Genomic DNA, 27116 nt, shown 5'->3' on the forward strand with positions numbered 1-27116 from the left:
GACAGTAAATGAGGTCTTCAATCAATCAACCTGAGACCAGCAATGCATCTCAGGTATTTTATTAGTTTATTTTATCACTACTTAAATGTTTTGGCCAAAATGTCATACGCTTATATCATCAACTACCTTTAGAGGTATTAACCAAACAAAGCCTCTGGCTAGTTAAAGAACAGATAATATGTGCAAAAGAATTTGAAGCTTATAACTCAAATTCTGCATTTAAATGATTTCTGTGAAAACCAAGAGCACTAAAAAGAATAGTGCAGATCCATTTTGAGAATGCTACAAGTTTAGAATGGCCTTTTAGGACCGTGTGTTCCCACACGGTTGGGTGCCTTGGAGTGCAGGAAATAGTAGCAATTTACTATGAAACTTCCCTGAAAAGTTCAAGCAGTAGCTAAATTTTTCATTTGGCATGTTGCCATACTGAATTACTCCTAAAAAAAGAGAGTATGTTAAAGAGTCGAAGAAGGTCTGCAAAAAGAAAAAAGTGTGAGAAGTCAATGGGAAATAAAGTAGTATGTAACCAGGGTACCAACTTTGAGTCATCTCTCTCACTAGACCCAAACAAATCTTGCTGCTTCTTGTACAGCATCACTAAGGTCAGGCCTTTTCTCTCTGTACTGACAGCTTAAAGTCTCATCGTCATCCCTTAGTATTTTTGTTTTCACAACTTCCTTCTTCCTCTCTGTTTCTGAAAAAATGCCATCTTGCCTCACTTCGTGGTTTGTCACTTCAATCACATCACACTTTTTGCATCACCACTGACTTCCCCTTCTCTACCACTTCAAACACAATCTACTTGCCTTCATTCTTAAGGCCCTTCCTGGTCTATCCCTACCATCCCTATCATTTCTTGTATAGAATCTAGATGTAGAATTCCACCTCTGATCAGCCAACAATGCCACCTTGGATCGTTGTTTTGTCAAATTTTTGGGCAAGCACTATCATGATTCTTTCCATGTTGCCCCACGTGCATGGAATTTGCTCCCTGTAAATGTCCACAAGGCCACCACATCCTTCTCCTTTAAATCTCTTCTTAAAACTCACCTAGGTGGTGATGCCTACAAAACACTTGATAGCGGTTACGCGGCTGGTGTGCTGTGACTTCAGGGGCTTCTCCTCTGTTCAGAACTGCCATTATTCATTTTTGCTTCCGCCTAAATCTATTTGTCATACCCACCTGCTATCATTCAGCTTGAAATTTAGACTGTAAATTCTTTTGGGCAGAGACCATCTATTTGTTAGATGATTCTACAGTGCCCAGTAAAATGGAGTCATGGCCTCTCGGCATCATAATATAAACACCAACAAACTCATCCTCCTGCAATATGTAGGATTCCCTGCAAACACAACATTTAAAAACAAATCTATGTCACATGTTACTGCTGCTTTTGGAGATATATGAATTTTTACTGTTATGTAAATAAGGCATATGAACACATTTGTGGATTTCCAGCCCATTTGCAAACAGCAGGAGGATGGGGGATTCCTGTCAGACAGGCTTGGAAATGATTGATGCCCTGGCCCCCAATTCCACATTATACGTAAAAGGAGACCAAGTTACATGTGAATGAGCCCAGTGTTACCTAGGGTTGCCAGGCGACCGGTTTTTGACTGAAATGCCCGGTCGAAAAGGGATGCTGGTAACTCCAGTCACCTACCGGTCAGCTTCCGGAAGCGGCCAGCATGTTCGACTCCTAGGCTCTGGGGCAGCCACGGGCAGTGGTGAGCTGGAGCCGGTTTGCACCGGTTCGCTAGAACCAGTTGTTAAATTTAGAAGCCCTTTTAGAACCAGTTGTTCCACGAGGGACAACCGGTTCTAAAAGGGCTTCTAAATTTAACCGGCCCAAAGTGGCGCCTTAGGCGCTGACTCCACGGGTGCTCCAACCCTGGAGCACCCAAAGGGAAAATTTGGTGGGTGCAGCTCCCCGGCCCCAGCTCACCTGAGCACCCCAGCCCCTGAGCATCCAGGGAGTCGGTGCCTAAGGCGCCACTTTTGATGTGATCAGTGGGGGGAGTGGCTGCTCCCCCTGCTCCCCCTCTAGCTATGCTCCCCCGCCTCTAGGAGCCAGAGGGACCTGCGCTGCCTCCGCCCCGAGCACCGGCTCCACAGCTCCCATTGACCAGGAACCGTGGCGCCACCAATGTAAAAAGAAGTGAAGAAAAATTATGCCATCTGATCTTATGGAAGCTGACCAAGTCCTTGTATAGCAACAAACTCACTCATTTCGCACTCAAATGCAAACGCTCCTTCCCCTAAAAAAACAAAAAAACAAAAACCTCTATGCAAAAAAATACAAATCAAGCATGTTCTGAAAGCCTTTTGTTGTTCATTAAATATGTAGTTTATTCCTTGATGCCTCCTGGATATACTGGTACTTAACAATGTATGTGGGCAGCTGTTCGTGACACAACTATGCAGTAGCATTTATCAATTCAAATAGCTGTATAAACATCTTTTAATTTTGTTTTCAGCATGAGTAGCCCAAATATAATGAATAAACTTGCTCTCAATTTTTTCAAACAATTATTTTACCTTTAGTAACATCTCTATATCACAATTATGTTCTCTCTACATACTGTTTCAGAAACGGACATTCTTATTCTAAGCATATTACACCATCCGTCTACCGATTCCTCCTTTTAACTGCCCTGCGATTTAAATCCCAGATTTGACAAGTAACTCAGTCTTGTTGCTAAGCAACTAGTTGGTCCACATGTAACTACAATAATGTAAATTCTCAAAATTTGCAAAAATGGAAGGCTGTTGTCTGTAAAAAGCAGACGTTTATAAATCAGTTTGAAACCCAGTAAGGGGCAATATTAGATTAGCAAAAAAAATTTCAACCAAAATGCTGTCTTTAATCCTCAGTCATCCAACCTGACACTCTGCTACCCATATAATATAGAGAACTAGGCTAAGGAGATAATAATCAGCATTTAATTATGGTAATACTAACACATTCATGACTGTAGTAACTAGGCCCCCATACGGTTGCCAATAAAGTAGATCATAGAATCATAGACTTTAAGGTCAGAAGGGACCATCATAATCGTCTAGTCTGACCTCCTGCACAACGCAGGCCACAGAATCTCACCCACCCACTCCTGTAACAAACCTCTAACCTAAGACTGAGCTATTGAAGTCCTCAAATCGTGGTTTAAAGACTTAGATCATCTTCCATCACATTTAGTGGTTGTGTGATGCTGGCAAACCAGGTGCTAGCTCTTGCCAAGACTATAGGCATTAGCTAAGAACTGACAAATTCATAGCTGGTGATCAGTCCAGTTCATCTGTATGTTAGTTTAGCTCAAAATAGGTATTAGTCTTATAAGAGTAAGTTGCTGCCTGCATTAATCCTACTTGTAATGTCTGTATTCCATGCTATAAGAAAATATGTAAATTGTAATTAATAACTTTGAAAATGTTTGCTCTGAACTTGTGAACCGAGGCATGAGACTTCACCTGACCCCCACCCATCCAGGAGGACTATCAAAATTTAAGTGGGCCATTATAAGACAAAAGCTTTGTTAGTTGCCCCATCCACCCATGGAGAAGTATGCGCAGAAGGCCTTGTCCCATTGCTATGAATGCTGGAAGATGGAAATAAAAATAGTTGATGTGAAGATTTTTCATCTCTTTGCTATTTGAACTCTCACAGGGCCAGAGAAACCAAACAGAAGCCAGAGATCCCCAGGGGTTACCTCCTGAGTGCACTTTGGGACAGATCACTATAACTCCGTGATTCTTAGAATCTAGATAGTAACTCATTTGTGTGTATATGTTTGCTTGTTTTAACCTGTAAATAACACTCATTTATTTCTTATATAGTCTATGAGGGGCCACAGGACTCTTTGACGCTTTTACAGATCCAGACTAACATGGCTACTCCTCTAATTCTTTCTTATTGTTAATAAACTTTTAGGTAGTTTATTACAGGATTGGCTACAGGCATTGTCTCTGGTTTAAGTTGTAGAGAACCAATTGATCAGGGCTAAGTGATGGTTTCTTGGGACTGGAAGCAACCTGAATATGGTGTGATTTTTTTGGTGTAATTGACCATTTATCACTAAGTCCAGTTTGCCTGGGTGACAAGATAGACTGGAGAGTCTATGGGGTCTGTCTGTGACTCCATGGTAAGACTGTTATATTGATCCAGCAGTTCACATTTGTTCCCACCTTGGTGAAATATAATTATAGAACATACAACCAGTTTGGCATGTCTGCCCTGTTTTTGACAGTCTGCCCTAAGGTAGGCACTCATGGCCATGCTTGTGAGCAGCTCCAGACAGCCTGACAGGATGAAATTTTGGCCTCATTGAAGTCAATAGCAGAACTCCCATTTGACTTCAGTAGAGCCAGGTTTTCAGCTAATGTCTTTTTTTAATGACAGTATATATTTAAACAAACATCAAAACTTGTGTGTGTGTGGTAATTCAGAGCCATCAAAACTTGTGCACGTATTTATGAACCCAGAGCCCACTGTTTTGTCACTGCACCTCTGTTTACAGTCAGAGATTTTTGTTTCAGTCCATGCTGTGATAGTTCCAGTTACACCATGCAGCAACCTGAATTATCCCTGAAGCTCCTATATATAGTGTCTTATTTTTAAGGCATCCAGAAGGATCCAAAAGCCCTCTAATGGGTTTTGAATGATCCAAGTCAGAGAGGAAGAATGTGACTTCAAGGGACTACTCACAAGCTTAAAGTAAAGCATACGCTTAAGCGCTGATCGGAGACAGAATTCAGCATCTTGGAGGACTGTGCCCAAGTTCAGCATTGTAGCCTTTAGCCCCAATCCTGCATTCTTCGCACACTCAAAAGTCAGTGTGTGTTTGGGGTGTTCAAAAAAATGCAGACTCTGTGTTACCGAAACATTCTACACAATGAGTCAAATTAATACCCGATGTGACTCTACAGACTTATGCTAGAGATTAATTTAGCCTCTTTTGTATACCCCTGTGCTGTCTGGGCCTAAGGCACTATATAAAACAAATGTGGATGTATTTTTTATGTTTAATGTTACTGCTTTTGATGCAGGAAGCGAGCTGTATAAGAGTCACTTCTAGGGCCCTGTTAAATGGCATGCTTTGAAGCGAACAGTATACCAGCTACAAAAGACTGGGCTAGCATCTTGCATGGCTGTTTAAGCTAAAGATGATAGTTTCATTGCCTCTGTTAAATGTATCAACATGGTGTTTTGTAGGCTGAATTTGTTTTTAAAATGTCTCTCCAACCCCAAATAATCCTCTAACAGGACAGCCTCCAAAGATAGAAGAGATTCCTCTTAGAAGCAGTCCCTCTAAGTCAGTGTTGAGGCACACACGGAAGGCAGACAAGCAGTATGGTCCAGGGGATAGGGCACTAGACTGAAACACCTGGGACCTGGGTGCTATTCCTTACTCTGCCACTGCGCTGCTGTGTGATCTTAAGTAAGTCATTTCAGCTCTGTTTCCCTTCCCACCTTTTGAGTATAAGTATGTCTACACTATGAAATTAGGTCAATTTTATAGAAGTCGATTTTTAGAAACCGATTTTATACAGTCGATTGCGTATGTCCACACTAAGCACATTAAGTGGGCGGAGTGCATCCTCACTACCGTGGCTAGTATTGATTTACAGAGTGGTGCACTGAGGGTAGCTATCCCACAGTTCCTGCAGTCTCTGCTGCCCATTGGAATTCTGGGTTAAGTTTCCAATGCCTGATGGGGCAAAAACATTGTCACGGGTGGTTTTGAGTACATGTTATCAGGCCCCCCTCCCTCCGTGAAAGCAACAGCAGACAATTGTTTCGCGCCTTTTTTCCTGGGTTACCCGTGCAGATGCCATACCATGGCAAGCATGGAGCCTGCTCAGCTCACCATCACTGTACGTCTCCTGGGTGCTGCTGGCAGACGCGGTACTGCATTGCTACACAGCAGCAGCTCCTTGCCTTCGTGGCAGCCGGTGCAGTAGGACTTTTAGCTGTCATACATCTCCTGGGTGCTCCTGGCAGACATCGGTGAGGTCGATCAGGGGCGCCTGGACAGACATGGCTATCCTCCTCTTAGAGCACCGAATGGGAGCCAGAGACTCCAGGTCATTCTCTTCTTTAAGTTTCGTCTCATGGAGATTCAGTCCTGCCTGGAATATCGTGCGAGCTGGAGGCTTCTGCCTCAGGCTGCTCTCCCAGCCGGCAGCACAGCACAGTCGCACCTACCCCAGCCTACCCCGTGCTCCCATGGCTCATGAAGCCTGGACAGTAGTAAGGAGCAGTTCAGCTATAGGCTGAGCAAGTGCAGAATGGCGGTAGAATGTGCCTTTGGACATTTAAAAGCTCGCTGGCACTGTTTGCTGACTAGGTCAGACCTCAGCCCAACCAGCACTCCCATTGTTTTGCTGCTTGCTGTGTGCTCCATAATATCTGTGAGAGTAAGGGGGAGACGTTTATGGCGGGGTGGGAGGTTGAGGCAAATCACCTGGCATCCAATTTTGAGCAGCCAGACACCAGGGTGATTAGAAGAGCACAGCAAGGCGCGCTGCGCATCAGAGAGGCTTTGAAAACCAGTTTCATGACTGGCCAGGCTTCGGTGTGACAGTTGTGTGTGTTTCTCCTTGATGCAAACCCACCCCCTTTGTTGATTTTAATTCCCTGTAAGCCAACTACCCTCCCCCCTTCAAAATAAAGTAACTAGTGTTTTGAAACCATGCATTCTTTCTTTATTAATTTAAAAATAAATGAGATAACGAACAAGGTAGCCCAGGTGGGGTAAGGGAGGAGGCAAGGACAAGGCCACATTGCTTATTGTAGCCACATTAAAAATCAAACTGTATGAATGACAGCCTTCTGTTGCTTGGGCCACCCTCTGGAGTGGAGTGGCTGGGTGCCCGGAGCCTCCCCTCCACGTTCTTGGGCGTCTGAGTGAGCAGACTATGGAACATGGGGAGGAGGGTAGGCGGTTATACAGTGGATGCAACGGGGGGTCTGTGCTCTTGTTGGCTTTCCTGCAGCTCCAACAGACGCTTCATATGTCCGTTTGTTCCTCCAACCGACGCTTCGTCATGTCCATTTGCTCCCGCATTAGCCTCAGCATCGCATCCTGCCTCCGCTCTTCGCGCTTGCTTAATTCTTTCCTGGCCTCTGCCACTGAATGCCTCCATGCACTAAGCTGTGCCCTATCCATGCGGGAGGACTGCATGAGCTTGGCAAACATGTCATCACGAGTGTGTTTTTTTCGCCTTCTAATCTGCAATAACCTCATGCGACATTTCAGGAGCACCAAATCCATTCATCAAATATTTACATAGACTTGCTTATTCTCACATTGCTGAACACTAACAAGTTTTTACTTAAACACCAGATTACTGCAAAAGGGTTGAAGTAATAGATTTTTCTATTCCCAGTGTTTTGTGGCAGGTTTTATTTATTATAATTGGACAAAATTAATTTGTGATTTTTTTCTTTCTAAATTTAATGTTTTGTCAGCTTTAGTTGCTCATTCTCTAGATTGATTTCCATCAGCTACATCACCTAATCACCTAGGAATTTTTCCTTTTGGTAGCACCCAATGTGATGATTAAGCAAATATTTCTGGCTCAAATTCTCTACCAGTGTAAACAGGTGCTGGCCCAACGACTTCAATAGAGTTTCACCCCTTTGCGTTGCACTATCTTCTGGATGCCCATCAGAGTAATGTTACAATTGAACCACCCCTTTTCCCAGTTCCAGCTCCCAACAGACAAATAAAAATAAATATTATTTTACATAAACAAATCTGTTTTAAAACTGTCTGCATTTTTAAGATTGTATATGAGATGATCAGTTACACTGCAGCCTCCTACAACTAGAAAATACAATGCTTAGCATTTACATAGTGTTTTTCATCTTAAAGCGCTGTGCAAACATTAAGTAATCAAGCTTCACAATAACAAAGTGAGGAATGTAAGGAAGCATTATTTTGGCTATGTATTGTAATTATATTGTCTTATTAAGAATTTTCTGGTTTGTGCCTTGTGAAGTAATTATTGTAATTATCATAAAAGCTAATAAAATGTCACAAACAGCTTTTTTTTTTTTAACTATGAATCAACATTAAGCCAAGGAACTAATTTACAGTCTACTATGGGCATATATTTTTTCCATGTATCTCCACTTCTATTTTCTCCTCTAGTCTATGTGAGTAAAATCCACTTAACCATTTGGGGCTTGACCTTACTTCTGTTGAAGTCAACAGGCCATTTGGCCACCAACATCAATGGGAACAAGATTGGGTCCTTTATTTTTAGCAAATAAATTCAGAAATAAATGCTAAGTGTGAGGTTGCCTCAACAGTCTTTACTGGATGTTTGCAAAGTGCTATTATGAGACCTTTGAATGAAATGTCCCACATAGGTTCAAAGCAACATCATTAAGACATGATTGCTTGTGCATCCTTTCACTGGGAAAAAAATAATCTGTAAACTATTTTCCTCTGAAATACTTTCCGTAATCAGAAAACTTGGATGTTTAGGTGCTATGGTGATAACATCTATATAGGTAAGTAGATAGAAGATACATAATGTCTGAATTTCAACTGACCTCTAGAGCATCAGAAATGCGGCCAGAAAAGGCGAGGTTACGTCACTGAAAAATCTTGGAGAGTGAGGAAGATGATAGTTTGATTAGCCCTTAGGAGGGACTTCTGTGATTGTATGTCTGTGATTGACTGAAGGTTAATACTGAAAAGAGTCCCAGTTAATTTTCCTTAGCTATAAGGATGGCAGTAGTGGGGTAAATCCTCAAAAATTAAGGGTTTAAAAGGTAGGAATATGAGAGGCCTTAGGGCTTTGACAAGCATAATGTGGCATAAGTGCTGGAAGTAGGGGTTCTGGGGGTGCTCCTGCACCCCCTGGCTTGAAGTGGTTTCCATTACATACAGGATTTACAGTTTGGTTCAAAGGCTCTCAGCACCCTGACTATACAAATTGTTCCAGCATCTCTGCACTGCGGATTCCAGAGAAGAAAAGGAAAAGATTGAACATAACTAAATTCCACTAGCCTGATTCTCCTCTCACACTGGACTAAATCTCAAGTCCAGGAAGTTACAATGGTGCATAACTGAGAGAAGGGAGAGGAGCATCACACCCTATATTTGGATTTACTGAGATACCTGAACTGCTGGTAGATCTTAACAATACACACAAGTAATCTGCCTTCCAGGCACATCCAAAATACAAACTATTTTTTCTTACTCCCTGAAAATGACTGCCTTGAATAGTACTGTGCTTTCTTGTATTATGCTCCAACACAGCCATAAGTTTATAATTACTACCTAGTCAGCTGCTAAACTGTTGTGGCATTAAGACCATCCAAAGTTGTTTCATAAACAGAGCTTCATCTATGCCAATGGGCTCTAATGTACCTTAATACTGGTGTTCTTTCAAGGCTTTCTCTCTCCCACTGAATCTTTATTATATTCTTAAACTTCCCCACAACAAACTGGTAGATCACAGGGGTTGGAATTATCTAGGCAAATCCACTTTTATTATTGTGATTGTTTATATTACAGTGATGCCAATGTGAATAAACAAGACAGACATAAAATGGGAAGAAAACAGTGAAGTGAACAGACTTGCCTAAGGTCACACAGCAGGATAGTGCCAGAGCCAGGAACAGACCCTAACTCAACTGACTCCCAGCCCAGTGCTCTTCCCACTGGCCATGTTGCCTCTCCAAATGCTATCTTCTGAAAGTTCCTTAATTCCTGAACACTACAACCAGGGTTGGACATGGTGCTTTAACAGTACTGGAAAAGGAAAGACACATCAAGTGCCATCAGCAATGGTTTTCCATACTACAAATGCTTTTCTCCAATAGGTGCCAGCAATAACATGCTGCTGGTTGAAGATATTTTGAGTGGCATTGACCTGGTGGCACTAGAAAAGGCTCTGATTCAGCAGATATGGGAGAAAATTTATGTTTGGCTAATGAACTAGAACACCTGCAGAGCCTGTGAGAATGGAACCCAATAGGAATGCCTGTTCCAGTTTCTCCTACCCTAGCTGTTACAGCACTCACCTGAGATGTGGGAGACCAGGGTTCAATTCCTTCCTCTACTGATGTGGAGAAAGGATCTGAACAAGGATCTTCCAGTTCTCAGGAAGCCAATGGGATATTCCCGGGTGAATCTTTCCAAGTAAGTTACAGTAGCCTCCTGGGGCTTCCCTATGGGCTGTAGCGCTGCTTGGACTATGTAGAATGGCCCCACTCTGACATGTCCCTCCCACACCCAGCCCCATCTCTGGAATGCCCCCATGTCAGGGCATCAGAGGGGATCTGTGGAAAGCAGCCTCATGGCTATCCTCCTCAGTTCCTGACCCATGGAAATACTCCCCTCGGCAGACACAGGGATTTTAATGTACTTTTATACCGCTCCAGTCTTTTACTTGGCATAAAAGGGCCAGTGCAGAGGATCTCACCCCTTATTGCAAACTTTCATTCACTTAAGTACTCCTTATTCCCATGAACCATTCACACTGAAATTGGTGATCCTTACAGGATTAAGCCCTTCGTTCCTTTCTTCAACTCACCATACTGCAAGCAGAATAATGACATTCTACCAAGCTGGAGTCTGAAACACAGCCCAATATACTCTTGCAGTGGCTGATGTGTGGGGGCATAAGCCCAAAATGGGTGAAACTGAAGAAAAACCTTGGGAGGAGCCACTCTGGGAAAACCAAGAACAATGGCTCACTTATGGAAAACTGAAACACATAATTTGCCAAAGTGAAAGACACCCTAAGGCAAAGTCTAATCATGGCAATAATACAGGAGTAATATTTTCACAGGGATGAACTGTTCTTGAGCAATTTTTTCCCCACATATAAAGCATAAACATACTTTTATTCAAACAAATCTATTTGGCAACCACTTTATTTCTGGAATAAATGCATTCACTGTACCCAGGCAAGAAAAATCCCACTCTGCACTGAACTCAGAATATTCCATTGGATAGAGTTCAGGATCTTATTTCCAGTCCCTGTGCGTTGTAATACTTTGGTCTTATTTTACTTGTTGGGGCCTAGGTGGTAGCAGTGGCCTGTGATATACAGAAGGTCAGACTAGATGATCTGGGGGGGTCCCTTCTGGCCTCAAACTCTCTGAACTAATGTATGACTCTCTGAACTAATGTCCTCTTTTGTAGGATCGCCTTAGGAGAGTTGTGCTAAAGGAATAATTTTCACAAGAATTGGGTAATTTTGGTGAAGTGTCAAGTGTCCCGTTTACCAGGAAAGCAAAGTTTGGGGACTGAATGTTCAGCGTTTCCACTCTGGAAACAAACTGAAAAATTTCACACATTTGTCTCAGGCAAAATGTCATCATTTTCACATACAAATGCTGTGATTCTTCCAGCAAAATGAGCCTGTTTTAGAGAAATGAAACATATTTTACATCTGTTGTTCACATGCAAAGGAAAGAAAAAAGAACAACGAAATATTTCACTTTGGGGGGAAACTGTTGAATTATGTGGACTCTCCCTCTTTTCCTCCCCCCTTATTTTTTGCTTTCAACTATACTTCTTCCTAAAGTGTTATGGAGCTGCTGGCAATTTCTGCACAAGCATCTTAGTCTTTTAAAGGTGCAAATAGACTTTATCTGAACATTCAAAGCATGTGCTGTTCTCTAAGGGTCCAGGTTTAGGAGTGTCAAGTGGAAAGAGAATCTGGAAAAAGTACAATGGATCTGATTCGTCTTTCAGTTACATACTGGTTTTACATTGGAATAACACCAGTAACACTGCTGTGAAAGTAAAATCAGGCCCACTGCATACACCAGTTTCAGACAAGACCTTTCTCTTGTTATGTAGAAAAACTCCCATGGGGGAAAGATTAAAAAACTAAGTGTGGAGTACACACATCTTGCAGCAGGTACTCATGTGAGTAATGCCACCGATCCCTGTACTCTGCTTACAATTTTAACCTAGAACCATAAATTCCTCAGGTTTTCCTTGTTACATATTATATTTTAACTCTAGTAGAAAATGATTGGTTGCTTTATTATGGTAGTGTTCTACAGAACTTTGTATATACCAATGTATAAACATTTGCATTCTAAACTCTCATTTGAAGATACTTATACTTCATCAGCAAACATTTGCTTCAAATGCTCAAAAATTTAAGACACCAGGTGATAGATACACTTCGAAAGAGCTGTTCGAGATTCTAGTCACAGGATTCCCACTGACTTTTATGGGAACCACCCACGTACCTAACTTTGAAAATTAACCATTCTCAGGCCAAGGGTTATTTTATCTATTTACTTTCATTTTTTAAACAATTCTTCAAATTGAATATTGATTTTAATTTAAAAAATTATCTGTTTTAAGCTAAGAGGGCCTAATACTGGAATCTATGATTTTTTAATCCTATAACACGGAGTGCCACAGAGGCCCCTTCTGTTCAGTACAAGGCAGCTAGGGGGATACAGGGAGATGGTTCTGGGTGCAGTGCTATCAGTATGCTGATAACACTCAGCTATATCTTTGTCCAGCATTGGACAGGGATGGTGCAGTCACTCAGTTTCCTACATCAAGGGCTTGGATGACAGCTAACAGTCCAAGGTTCAACCCATACCAGGAAGAGGTAATGCTGGAGTTGGGGAAGCAACAAGAGGAGATGGTAGGGGTAACAGTGGCTCCTTTGACTAAAAGGGTATCCCTTGCTTCTGTTACCAGAGTTTGTATCCTGGGGATCCTGTTACATCCCTAGCAGCTTCTGAATGTCCAGTTTGCAGCTGTTACAAGAGTGCTCTTTTTCCAACTTTGCATGGCTAGAATATTATGACTTTCATTGTGGATGTGTAGCTCACCCCAGTAATTCACACCTTTCTCATCTCCATATTCACATTGCTGGCCTTCTCAACAATCAGCTCTAGAATCCTACTCGCAGACATGGTAGGGATTAGCATGATTGCACTGAGGTGGTTTCAACTGTTCTCTTCCCAGGTCTCATCCAGATGATTGATGTCAGCTCCTCTACTTTCAGGCTGAGGAGTCTTGCAAGGATCCATTGTCTCCCCCATCCGTTTGAACATCCACGTAAAGATGGTAGGGCAAACTGTGAAACAGTAACACTAGTGCTGCATCACATGCACTCCAGATACAAACCTCACACACTCCCAGCTATCTAAGGGCACTGCTGAGAACAGCTATTAGATGAAAACAGCTGGCTGAAGTCAATCCTGGAAAGACAGGTAATGCAGGTGGGCAGGGGAAAGTATTCTGAAGCGCTCGCAGGTGCACTCTGCAGACCTTATTTCACCATGTTTTAGAAGATTTTGGCTACATAATTTTCACTCTTAATTGTTAGGTTCTTAGACATCTCCATCATTACAGTTGCGTAGTCTAATTACATAATTATCTGTGCTGACACATATTACAGAATTAGGGCATACGAATACCACATTAGGAAACAGCTACATATTTGAATAAAGGGGCATGGGGAAAAATTTACTTGAAAAGGGGGGGGGGGCGTTTACAGGAAAAGAGTATTTCACCTCAGAGAAAGTCAAAACATTGTGCTTGGCCCTCATATGAGTGAGTAGGCGTGGGTGCAGAGAACCTCCATTCCCTGTGCACCCTGGACACAACAGTAGTCCCCAGGACTCAGGCGAACTCAGTGACTGCTCCTTCCTAGTGTTTTCCAGGGAACATGTCATGCCTTTTACAGAAGTTAGTGTTGGTACCAAACCAGAAACTTGTATCCAAATACTCCCAAACATTGGTAACTTTTTCATAGCTAGATCTCAAATCATCTCTTGTTAAACAGAGTCCCAGAGAAGTTAAGTGACTTGGTTTAGGTGAGACAAGGTAGATGAGGTAATATCTTTTATTGGACCAATTGCTGTTGGTGAAAGAGACAAGCTTTCAAGCTCCACAGAGCTCTTTTTCAGGTCCAGGAAAAGTACTCAGGGTGTCAGAGCTAAATAGAAGGGGGAACAGGTTGTTTAGCAAAAGTAGTTAACACATATTCTAAGGAACCATTCAAGGTGTAATGCATCCCAAGATGCTGGGCATGCTATAAGGACACAGACAGGCCATACAGTGAGTTAGTGGCAGATCTGAGAATCTGTCCAGTTCCTTAGTCTACTTACCGACATACTGGGTCAGCTCTTCAGCTGATGTAAACTGCCATAGCTCCACTGATGTGAAGCTACACCAGCTAAGATTCTGACCCCGCTGCCTTCACAGGATGCTGTATTACAGATATTAACATGGCTTTAAATTCTGCTGAGATTTCTGTCCCAAATCTAGGATAGTCATCATATTATTAACCTTATGCCACAAACATGAAGGGAGCAGACACTGCAAATGGTATCTGGTGAGTCTCCAAAGGTACAAAGCAGTTATTTCTCTAAAAGAAAGCAGCTCTTGACATATTTACTGCTCTGGAAACACTGGAGGTGAAGTACCATGGCATGGGGTGAGGTACCACAACTGCTGCAAAGGATAGCAGACTGGGAAATAGGACGGGGAAATGCCATACATGAAGGAAGGGGTCCCAATCTCTTTAGAACCTAGTTAGATTGACAGTAACATTTCTTTAAGGAACAGGTGGGCCAAACTCATTCACAATGAGCTTGGAGGGGAAGGGAGTAGAAAGACATTGCTGCACCTTCTTAATCATAGAATCATAGAATATCAGGGTTGGAAGGGACCTCAGGAGGTCATCTAGTCCAACCCCCGGCTCAAAGCAGGGCCAATCCCCAACTAAATCATCCCAGCCAGGGCGTTCTCAAGCCTGACCTTAAAAATATCTAAGGAAGGAGATTCCACCACCTCCCTAGGTGATGCATTCCAGTGTTTCACCACCCTCCTAGTGAAAAAGGTTTTCCTAATATCCAACCTAAACCTCCCCCACTACAACTAGAGACCATTACTCCTTGTTCTGTCATCAGCTACCACTGAGAACAGTCTAGATCCATCCTCTTTGGAACCCCCTTTCAGGTAGTTGAAAGCAGCTATCAAATCCCCCCTCATTCTTCTCTTCCGCAGACTAAACAATCCCAGTTCCCTCAGCCTCTCCTTATAAGTCATGTGTTCCCGTCCCCTAATCATTTTTGTTGCCCTCCGCTGGACGTTTTCCAATTTTTCTACATCCTTCTTGTAGTGTGGGGCCCAAAACTGGACACAGTACTCCAGATGAGGCCTCACCAATGTCGAACAGAGGGGAACAATCTCGTCCCTCGATCTGCTGGCAATGCCCTTATGTATACATCCGAAAATGCCATTGGCCTTCTTGGCAACAAGGGCACACTGTTGACTCATATCCAGCTTCTCGTCCACTGTTACCCCTAGGTCCTTTTCTGCAGAACTGCTGCCGAGCCATTCGGTCCCTAGTCTGTAGCGGTGCATGGGGTTCTTCTGTCCAAAGTGCAGGACTCTGCACTTGTCCTAGTTGAACCTCATCAGATTTCTTTTGGCCCAATCCTCTAATTTATCTAGGGCCCTCTGTATCCTATCCCTACCTTACAGTGTATCTACCTCTCCTCCCAATTTAGTGTCATCTGCAAACTTGCTGAGGGTGCAATCCACACCATCCTCCAGATCATTAATGAAGATATTGAACAAAACCGGCATGAGGACCGACCCTTGGGGCACTCTACTTGATACCGGCTGCCAACTAGACATGGAGCCATTGATCACTACCCGTTGAGCCCGACAATCTAGCCAACTTTTTATCCATCTTATAGTCCATTCATCCAGCCCATACGTCTTTAACTTGCTGGCAAGAATACTGTGGGAGACTGTGTCAAAAGCTTTGCTAAAGTCAAGGAACAACACATCCACCGCTTTCCCCTCATCCACAGAGCCAGTTATCTCGTCATAGAAGGCAATTAGATTAGTCAGGCATGACCTGTCCTTGGTGAATCCATGCTGACTGTTCCTGATCACTTTCCTCTCCTCTAAGTGCTTCAGAATTGATTCCTTGAGGACCTGCTCCATGATTTTTCCAGATGAACAGTAGGTCTGGAAGACACTCTCCCTAGCCCTTTAGCACCTCAGATTAAAAGCTATATATATGGTGCATTTTGCATATGGTAGAAAATAATCCAGAGTGAGGGGGAATAAGTACAGCCTGAAATACGTGATAGGTAGGCTTGGAAGAATTTGATTTTTATTTTGCTTATAATTTTGACGGTTCATATAAATGGTTATTTTAAGCATTTCTTTTTCAAATTTAATTTTTCACGGTTGTAGGAAATGATGAGGGAATCAGACAATGTGTGGGGTCAGACCATAGTTATTTATTGACAGTAAATGCTGAGATTCGAAAAGTTCAAGCTTTATAACCATTTAACCATCAACATCACATACCAAAATGTACAAAATAAATATCCTTAAATCAAACTCTAGGAAATTCTCAAACAGTGTTTTTCTTACTTTGCCTAACTGTAAATGACTGTCATTTTTGATCAAAATATTGTTTCATTCTGTAGAGTGAAATCAATGTTCACCAATATCTACTGATAAAAATCTAGTCCTTCTAAGCCTACTCATAGGTCAATGGACTTCATTGAAAATTGATGGCAAGACCGACATAGGATTTCAGAGCAACGTCTGACGCTATTTTGTTGACTGTCTTATTTAACAGTGTTAGTTTTTAGATAATCCCAAATAGATTGTTGTTGTTAACTCCTCTCCGAGGTAAATAGGGAGATGTTGGTTTACACCTCTGCTTCTGCTTCTCTGGATTAGAGTGAGGTTTTATGAAAGGTTGTACATTCACTTTTGAAGGGAGTGCTATCTCTGCAACCAACAGGCCTAGAAACTCCTTGGGTAGTGTGGATTCCATACAAACCACTCCTGAAAACAAAGTGGGATCTACTATTTTTCACTAGTCCTTTAAATATCAGCATATATTTCACTACACTGAATTTTCTTGCTTTTGTCACTATCTTCCAACCTGCATGTTTTCTTCAGTGTTGTATTTGAATATACAATTAAGAGAGCAAACTCTCATGCCAAGTCAGCCATCTCAACTCTGCAATTAATAGGTTTGTTGGTGAAAACAGGCAATTCATGTGAGCTTAATTAAACATGAAAAGAGGGGAATTTACTTTCACTGAGTAAAAATAAGGTTGATATCCCAAGGTGCTGGGACTGTTCAGGCTATGGATAGTAGAAACCTGATCTGAATTTCAACTACAGCCTACATAATAATAATAGGCATCTAAACTGATGCCTAATCCAGCACCTGACTGTTGTACTATGCCATAGAAGTTCCTAAAGAAGCACAACTATTCATTATTAACCTACCTACCCAAAAGAACACCCATTGCAGTGATATATGGGTACTGCACAAAAAAGAACAAAGCCACCGCATATCTCCTGTTTATTCTCTCCCCTCACTCTCTGAAATACTCTTCTCTCTCTCCCATCCTCCCCACATTTGTGCAGGTTTTATTCTGTGGGAAAGCTAACTCAAAGAGCTGAGTTTTGGAATTCACACTGAAAGTGGTGAGATCTGTGGTTATTATAATATTCTCCAGTAAGTGAATTCCACAACCTAGGACATGTTGCTGAGAAAGCCCTGCTTCTAGCTCTTACTACTATTACTCTTAGGCTTGAAGTTTCATTGTCTTCAAGAAATGTAGCTCTCAAGGGATGTCATCACTACGAAGAGAAAGGCACTCTTGGAGGTATTTCAGACCAGCTCCATGGAGGGTCTTGAAGATCTGAGACCTTGAATCTGATCCAGTATTCTACCAAGAGCCAGTATAGTGAGCAGAGCACCAGGATGATGTACACCTGGTGCTTAGTGTTGGTGAACAGGCCAGCTGCTGTACTCTGGACTATCTGAATCCTTTTAATGTTAGATTGCGCAGACATAGGTATAGTGAGTTGCAACAGTCTCTCCTGGAGACCAGGAAGGCGGGGATCACTATGGACATTTCGTTTCCTAACATGTTACTGAGTCCAATACAATATTTGGGGCCAATTCAGCCCTGGGATCAGTGGAATTGTACTGTTTACGTCAGGCCTCAGTGTGGAACTCAGAGTTCCCATTTGCACCTTCCTTAACATGAAGCCTGTTTGTTCAGTCTGAGTTCTGCCTACAAAACAGATACTGAAAATAGATGCATGACACCGCAGAAAAACATTCCTATATTTTGAAACAAAATTCCTTGTCTCTCACAATACAAGTTTACTCCAGTGTCAAGATAAAATGTCTTATATTTTCCTTAGTTTCAGAGACTCCTTCACAAACCTTGTAATGCTGAACAGTTTTTAATATTTTAAACAAGTAGAAAGGCAGATTGTAAAAAATGTGCCATGTTAAACTTACTAAAAGACACCAGTTCACCATCTTCATCGTGTTTAAAGCTATACCCAAGCCAAACTTACAGGAGACCTAAAATACCAGAAGATGGTCATAACCGTAATTATGAAGAGGCTACCCTTTATATATAATAATAGATCTAGATCCACAGTGCACATTTGGCTACAATCTAGTCATCTTTGCTATAATGAATCCATAGACCTTGTGCCCTTGCAATTTATAGGGAACGCTCACTGAATCATTCCAGAGGAAATGAAAACATTTATGCTACAAACAAACAAACAAGGCAGGATGCTCTTGCATTCGGAGTACTGGACTGGAACTTGGGAGATCTGATTTCAGTTCCCTGCTCAGTCACAAACTTCCAGTGTGATCTTGGGCAAGTCATTTAATCTCTGTATGCCGGCATTCCCCATCTGTAAATTAGAGACTATACTACTTCTTTTCCCCCACCCTTGGTTTCTCTTGATTATTTGGAGTGTTAGCTTTTTCGGGAAGGGTTTGTCTCTTACTGTGAGTATGTTCGGTACCTACCACATGGGTTTGCAACATGGCATTTGTGACTCCCATGAACCGGTTTCTTTATGGCTAGATGGAGGCAGGGTAGGGTGAGGGGGGCAGGTCCTGAAAGTTAAGAAAGGGAGATTCTAAAACTTTTTTTCTGTTGTAACATGAGGTCATGGTTGGAAAAAGGTTGTGAATCACTAACATAGCACAATGGGGCCCTTATTTCCATTTGGGAGCTTTAAGCACTGCTTTAAAACAATAACTACACAAAGAAATCCATGGCCTGACTGTGGCAGCAGGATTGGGCTCTTATTTTGTCAGTGTTTTACTGCATTCCCTGATATTATGTTTTAATGATAGCTTTCTCCCTTGCAGCTGCACCGCTCCTTTCCTTCTGTTTTATTCTCCAGGGAAGTCATAACCTGTACTTATGAATTCACAGGGTTTTGCCATGGAAATAATTGTGACATTCCAAATTCATAATTACTTGTTCTCTGGGGGATCCAACAGGTAGTAAAGGTGAGCTGTAATGGAACAAAGCCCTTCATAAATAGTGCACACTACTGTAATTACCAAACATGCTTTTGTAAAAGAAATCTTTAGACAGATGCAAAATGGAAATGAATTTACATATTTTTGACGTATCTGGAGAATTTTCCTAGCGTGTCTTTCCCTCATTAAAGTCTTTTGGAATGTAATGTGTGCATGGATGTGTGTCAGCTTTTTAAATGCTGTGGTTTGGATTACCTTTCTGCTATCTAACCAGGTTTTTTTTAAGGTTGCCTATCACGATGATATCTTAGTGCTTTTCACACAAAAAAGATAAACAGAAAGATAGGTTAGCCTTTAAATTCTATAGTGACGAAAGAAACTTTCTTTATATTTTATGAGAGGATCTGAGTTCAGCAGTTAGGGCCAGACTTTCAAAAGAGCTCACAACCAGATTTTTAAGTGCTCAGTTCCCACAATTGTGGTCAGAATTTCAAAAAAGCTCATCTTAATTTTAAGCCCCTAAATAAGAGCCAGGATGGAAAACTTCCATTGGTTTCAATGGGGCCAGGATTTCAGTTTCAGAACAGCCTGGCATCCAATTTGCTGATCTCATCTGAATATCTTGGTACTTATTTTGAAGTCTAAACAAAAGTTGCTGGGTTTTTTTAACTGTGAATGCTGAGCTTTGAAAATCTGGCTATTAGAGACTGGTCTGAGGAGAGGTTTCCTAGAGTGTTTCTGAGTCCAAGATCTATATATAGAGAGAAATATGCAAATACATTACATGTATCATCCTCCTCCCCAATCAAATAAAGAATCGGCTTCACAGTTAGTGCTGCCTTATGGGAGAGGGAGATAGGAGGTGCTGGACTCATTATGAAGGATGGTCCTTCCATGGGTGTTTCCATGGGAAGAACAGCTTGCCCCTTCGTTTTAGAATTCATGTGAGAAGGCACACCGCGTTCCTGGCTTCTACTTAAGAAATGCAAGAAGTTTCTATTATGGTTGTCTAATATGCATAGATGTTTGGCACAACACCCTCCTATTAATGTTCCTAGAGAGGAGAAACAGGATATATTGTTAGCGAAAACAGCAGTGTTTTGGGAAATTGCAGAAAGACAGTAAGAATCTTGTCATTGCCAGGAATACATTCTTTATGTTTCAGGGTAACAGCCATGTTAGCCTGTATTTGCAAAAAGAAAAGGAGGACTTGTGGCACCTTAGAGACTAACCAATTTATTTGAGCATAAGCTTTCGTGAGCTACAGCTCACTTCATTGGATGCATACTGTGGAAAGTATAGAAGATCTTTTTATACACACAAAGCATGAAAAAAACCTTTTGTAGTGGTAAACACCCATTTTTTCACGGTTTGTGTGTATAAAAAGATCTTCTATACTTTCCACAGTATGCATCCAATGAAATGAGCTGTAGCTCACGAAAACTTATGCTCAAATAAATTGGTTAGTCTCTAAGGTACCACTAGTACTCCTATTCTTTATGTTAACTAGCTTTATACTAAAAGTAATGTTGTCTTTTCACAGTTTCTCAGAAACCTATTTAATACAATATTAGGGCACCAAATATACATTTCATACAGAAAAACACTACTCTATGATAATTCTATGTCTCAGTGTGCTTGCTTTTTATTTGTGCTTTACAGTTTCTTCTGTTAAGTGCATTCTATATATTTACCTTTAAAAAGGATAAATTTACTTTTGAAGAAGTTTGTGTCTTTATCAGGTATTTGTTACAAATGATTTCATTGTATTTTTATCAAATGTTTAGATTTAGATTTAGCACCGAGGGAATGCATTTAACATGTTTTCTGTCCATTTGACGTATCCTACAAGTTCCCCATATGAAAAACAGCCAAACAGCATCAATAATGCTACTGTTCCTTCTCTTCAACAGGTCCCCATTTGCATTTTTATCTATCTGTTGCATCTAGTATTGCAGATTTTGAAATCTCTGGGGGCAAGGATTGTCTTTGTTTTACTTATTTGTGTACATTAGCCTTGATTGGGGCCCTTAGCCCCCCCAAATAAATTAATAATAAAATAATGATAATAATAATAATAAATAATAATAATGGCTTCTAATCCAATTCCTATTGAAAAAAGCTCATTACAAAATTAATACTATTATCTTTCTAGTGGATCCTTAAGTCATATTAATAGATACATACATAGATATGATGTATGACTACATCATATTAGGTGTGTACATGCTGCTGGTAAAAAGCATACAGTATATCCTACCAAATGAACTGCCCTATTGTTTAGGAAACTTCTCAGAATTCCAGGAGTGATCTTTACATATAGCTGAATTGTTCCTGAATGTTTACATCCTGTAAGGCACAGACAGACTTCCCTGAAATAAACGGCATGCACATCTACCCCTGCTCCACCCCCCTCCAGTATACTAAGGGAGAAATGGTTCATTGTCCTGCATTGGTATACTCATCTATTTCCTTTTAATATTGCAGTGGAGTGGAACAAGTGAGAATGTACAGTAAAGCACTACAGTGCAGTAATTCTCTTTAGCAGGGTTGGACAAGAATTCTCCTAATTTTGTTGTTATGAGAACTATCTCCCTTGTTCTGCTGTCTTGCATACAGTGGCATGAGTAACAGAGGATGGGGAGGCAGCAGCTTTAAATGTGGAATAAGATGGTGACGTCTATGGGCACAAGGATGGGCACCAGGGATGCAAGACTCTCACAAGGTTCAGAGTTCAAATAAGTGTCCATAGATTGGATGCTTACCCAGTGCCTGATCCAAAGCCCAGTGAAATTAATGAAAATACATTGATTGACTTCAGTGGCCTTTGATGCAGGCACTGAAAACTCAAGTGAATAATCCAAACCCTACAGACAGGAAAAACTGGGCTGGAAACCTCAGGAGAACAGATTCCTTCACACAATTTCTGACATTTTTATTTCCAGTCTTGGCAAAAAATTATGAAAGAACAACTTTCTGTATTTTATTTTGGTATTTTTGGTTATAGTCACAGCTGTAGGTAGCCATGGGTGGGAGGGCGGAGGATGCCCATATCCAAACATTAAAAAAGGTTCAGGTTAAGCTCAGTTCTAAACATGGACAAAGGCTTATGGAGGTTCATGTTTTATTCAAACCAGTTAATCCTTCTCCAATACGAAGGTTATTTAAGACATCGTTCCTACTTCATTATATAAAGCCATCAATACTTAAGCATTAGTGTAGAGTTGAAATGGTTGTCTTTGTTGATGAATATTATTATTTTTACAGAAGTTCCTAGATTCCCCAACTGAGATCATCTCCCATTATGCTAGACTCTGTGCAAACATATCATAAGAGACAGTCTTTGCCCTAACAAACTTACAGTCTAAACATAAAACAAAGATAAAGAGTAGGAGAAAGGAAGTATTTTTAGTCCCAGTTTACAGATGAGGAATTGAGGCACTAAGATATTAAATTGTTTACAAGGTTACACAGGGACCTGTCTAGGGCAGAGCGAGGAATTGACCCTAGATCTTTAGAGCCTCAGTCCAGTGCCTTCACCCCACAAAAAACATCCTTCCTCACTGTGCAAGTTATCCAGTCTCCAAGATGGGCAACTTCTCCCAAAACTGTTTTTGTTTTTTGTTTTGTTTTTCCCCATTTTGTCCAACAACAATCACTGTGTACATATCTGACCGTCTTAATCCCGAGAATCTACAAATATGTCAGTGGGTGGACAAGTATTTTTATGAAGATTTTGAGGAGCTATGTACTTCCTACAGTACATTTTGGCATATACTGAAATTTGGGGTGGGGGTGAGGGGCTGGAATTGAGATTCACCTACCTAATCTTCAGTAAATATTTGAGAATAGAGCCTATTTTGTTCCATACACTCTCAAAATGAGAGAATAGAATTCAGTGGGATCTCAGTCAGGGAATGTGAGGGAGAAGCCCAAAACATGAAAAATTATTTGACTAATTTATGAAATCATATTATATTTGTCACAGCAATTTAAATTAAAACTCAATAATATGTCTTAATAAAATACATAAGGTAAATTCATAAAACTTTACACCCAATTTATTATTTAATACTAGCCTAAGGTGCATTATACCATAATGGCTCTGAATATTTCCTTTCCATCTGAAAGACTATTCGCGTTTGCTTTCACTGTTAACCCAGAAGACATGCTTGCCATGTTCAGTGACCTGGTTCCAAGATGTATGACATCATAGGAGCCTACTTTCCACTTAGTATACACACATAACTCATGTTATCATTAATGCCCATTACGCACACTTGCACAGTACGGGGCACATTCACCCCTGATGTAATCCTGCTGAACTCAAAACTTAAAGCAGAATGAATTTGGCCTTTTAAATCAAAATAAGATGTATGGAATCACAACATGAATTCAGAATGCCCATGTTTAGGTTGACTTATCTCTGGTCCCCAATTTTACTTTAATGTATTTTTGTAAATTAATTTCTTATGATGAATATACTATAAACACTAAATAAATACAACCCTCCAGTAAAACTGCTGCTAAAACTATTCAGGAGCATTCAGCTCATTCAGCTATGTGGGAACAAAGTCTGGGGTCTAATCTTAATAGCCATGACACCAGTTGAGTCAAAATCACAACAGTAACCCTACACCTTCATATCTCTTAAGGGCTGCACATTGCAAGTCAGTTGCAGTGCATAAAAAAACAACTTTATTGAACCTACAAATTTACAGGCAATGTTAAATATTTTTATATGCCAATACAAGGTGTTCTATTAAACTGTCTACATATACACATGTATACAGACATATATCACTTTTATACAACACTTCCATAACAAGTTCTGTAAACAAGCAAACATTCTACACAGAAGGTCTAGTTGCGTGAGTGCTATTCGTCTTAAGTTTTGCACAGCCAGGTTCATAGAAAGAACCCCAGTTGCAATGAATTCAGAGCTGATCCTAATCAACATAACTATTGGTGCCACCTCAAACAAAAACAAGTCACTCACGGGTCTCTACGTAACCACTGAAGCCTCTGAAGTAACAATTATGACAATTTTTCAATGCATTGTAAAAAGAGAATGAAGTCACCAGACTGTAAAACTCTGCAAAATTGGCAATTTATATTAATATCACAAGAACATATTATGTCTTGTGATAGTAAACGTTGTGGGTGTTTTCCATTGGCTGGCTGTGTGTGGAAGGAGTCTCATTCCTTAGAACAAAGTTTTGTCATGAACATTCTAATATCACTCCTTGATCAGACATGTCCAAGTGCATGGTACAAATCCCATGAGCAGACAGATGCTGACATCTAAGAGAAAATGTAACACTGAAGTGAATGTAAACCTTGTAATAATCTTCCCAATAAAATATTTATGGAAACCTTCCTGGCTAAAATCCAGTGAATATAACTTGGGAACTTTTTTTCTCCTAACTGGAGGCTCACACTCAACATAAAGAAATCAATTAAGAAATCAACATAAATGTTATACATTCTTACCCTTAATATGTATTTCAGAGAACTGGAATGCTTAAAATCGAACAACAATGCCTTGTGACTTCTTGTGGTGACCTCTGCTGCGAAAGTCAATTTTCAAATCTGGATTTTTTTCTGTAGTCAGAAGCTAATACTGAATGAGTGTCCCAAGCATCAAGAATCAACCGCCATGGGAACATGGAAAGTAATAATGTCTCAGAGAGTCAGGGAATAACCTGTTAGAAGCATTGACAGTAGAACCTTGGAGTTACAAACACCTCGGAAATGGAGATTGTTCATAACTCTGAGCAAAACGTTCTTTCAAAAGTTTACAGCTGAACATTGACTTAATTCAGCTTTGAAACTTTACTATGGAGAAGAAAAATGCTTTTAACCATCTTAATTTAAATGAAACAAGCACAGAAAGTTTCCTGATCTTGTAAAAAAAAATTTAAACTTTCCCTTTATATTTTTAGTAGTTTACATTTAACACAGTACTGTACTGTACTTACCGGGTTTTTTTTTTTTGGGGGGGGGGGGGAAGGGGAGGGGGTTGGGTTGGTCTCTGGTGCTACCTGATTGCATACTTCTGGTTCCAAATGAGATTTATGGTTGACCGGTCACTTTGTAACTCTGGTGTTTGTAACTCTGAGGTTCTACAGCAGTGGCTCTCAACCTTTCTAGACTATTATGCCCCTTTTAGGAGTCTGATTTGTCTTGTGTACCCCTAAATTTCACATCACTTAAAATCTACTTGCTTACAAAATCAGACATAAAACTACAGAAGTGTCACAGCACACACTGAAAAATTGCTTCCTTTCTCATTTTTACCATTTAATTATAAATCAATCGGAATATAAATATTGTACTTACATTTCAGTGTATAGTATATAGAGCAGTATAAACAAGTCATTGTCCGTTTGAAATTTTAGTTTGTACTTACTTTGCTAGTACTTTTTATGTAGCCTGTTGTAAAACTAGGCAGATATCTAGATGAGTTGATTTACTCCCTGGAGGATCTCTGGAAACCCCCGTAGGCTCATGTATCCCTGGTTGAGAACCACTGTTCTACAGAATATGCATGAGGGGGAGAGAAACTATGAAGTCATGGATTCATTGAAGTCAAGGGGAGTTTTACCACTGACTTCAGCAGAGTCAGGATTTTGCCCTGCATGTAGACATACATATATATATATATATATATATATATATATATAATTTTCAGCCTATAACAAACTAGGCTAAACACATAAGAGTTATGTTAAAACAATATTAGGGGCACTTATTGCTAAAATAGGAATATCCAAACGCTGGAGAATCTTACTTAGCCTATATTTCCAAACACAAGTGTAATGTAAAGGCACTAAAGCTAGTAGCCAGATTTACCTTCTCTGTGTGTTGTCAAAGATCCCATCCTTTTAAGCAGCAATGAACCTTTATACTCTGTGATTTACATTTTGCACTACCACTCAGTAACAATGGAATTAAATTTTATCTCTGGGATATTTCCTTCTGGAGTAAAGCATCTTGTGGGAGTCTACAATGACCTCTGAGGATGACTCAGAAACACTTTTGAAAAGGAGAAGTCCTCATGGCTGGGAGATGACATCATAAAACTGTCCCTCCCACTCAACCTCCCTCCCCAAATACTTATTTAGACTTTATTCCCCACTTTTTATTTGTAATTTATCAAACAGGAAGCAATGGTTCTACAACAGTTAAACACTTTATATATTTTGCTACACATACATATTTTGCAAATGCTTATTTACTTTTCCTACTAACATGCATGGGAAACAAGATGCAAGTCAATGTAGGACACATGCCAAACATCATCTAAAATGGAGGCAATCAATAATCACTCAATCCAAAACACAACGCTCTAAAGCAGTAATAGCAGAGTTGTCACAAAATAGGGAGTCACAGTCTTCTGGAGGACAGGACTTTTCAGAATGCTGTTTTAATGTACAGAAATTAAAGTGCAGAGATGGTAGCTTAATTCATATACACTGCAGATGGCAGTGTTTGTACAGTAACCGTCACTGGCAGTGGGAAAGGGGCCACTTATAATATTTGTGGGGATGGTGTGGTCCAGGGCTGGGGAAATTCAGGAAAGATGGACTGCAGTTCCATTTCAGATAAATACAGATAGTCCTTGCCTACAGAGATCATTACTGAGTTCCAGGCCATCAAAGCACTGGTAAAATTGACTGCAGACATTTTTATTGTTCCTCAACCTAACACTCTAATTTTCTGAACTAAGTGTTCATCACCACTATCCAATATTTTTCCGACTTAAAATTACTTTGAAGCCTCTGACCTTCAGGCAGCTGTTCCATTTTGA

At 40.6% G+C, this 27116-nt stretch overlaps 1 protein-coding gene across 2 annotated transcripts in view; it reads right to left on the reverse strand.

The window, feature by feature from the left end:
- VSNL1 (visinin like 1) overlaps positions 1–27116 on the reverse strand; it is a 167609-nt gene that overhangs the window by 61343 nt on the left and 79150 nt on the right. The window lies entirely within an intron of this gene.

The sequence above is a fragment of the Lepidochelys olivacea genome (genome assembly GCF_965140295.1).
Source record: "Lepidochelys olivacea isolate rLepOli2 genome assembly, chromosome: 3".
NCBI classification, from domain to species: domain Eukaryota; kingdom Metazoa; phylum Chordata; order Testudines; family Cheloniidae; genus Lepidochelys; species Lepidochelys olivacea.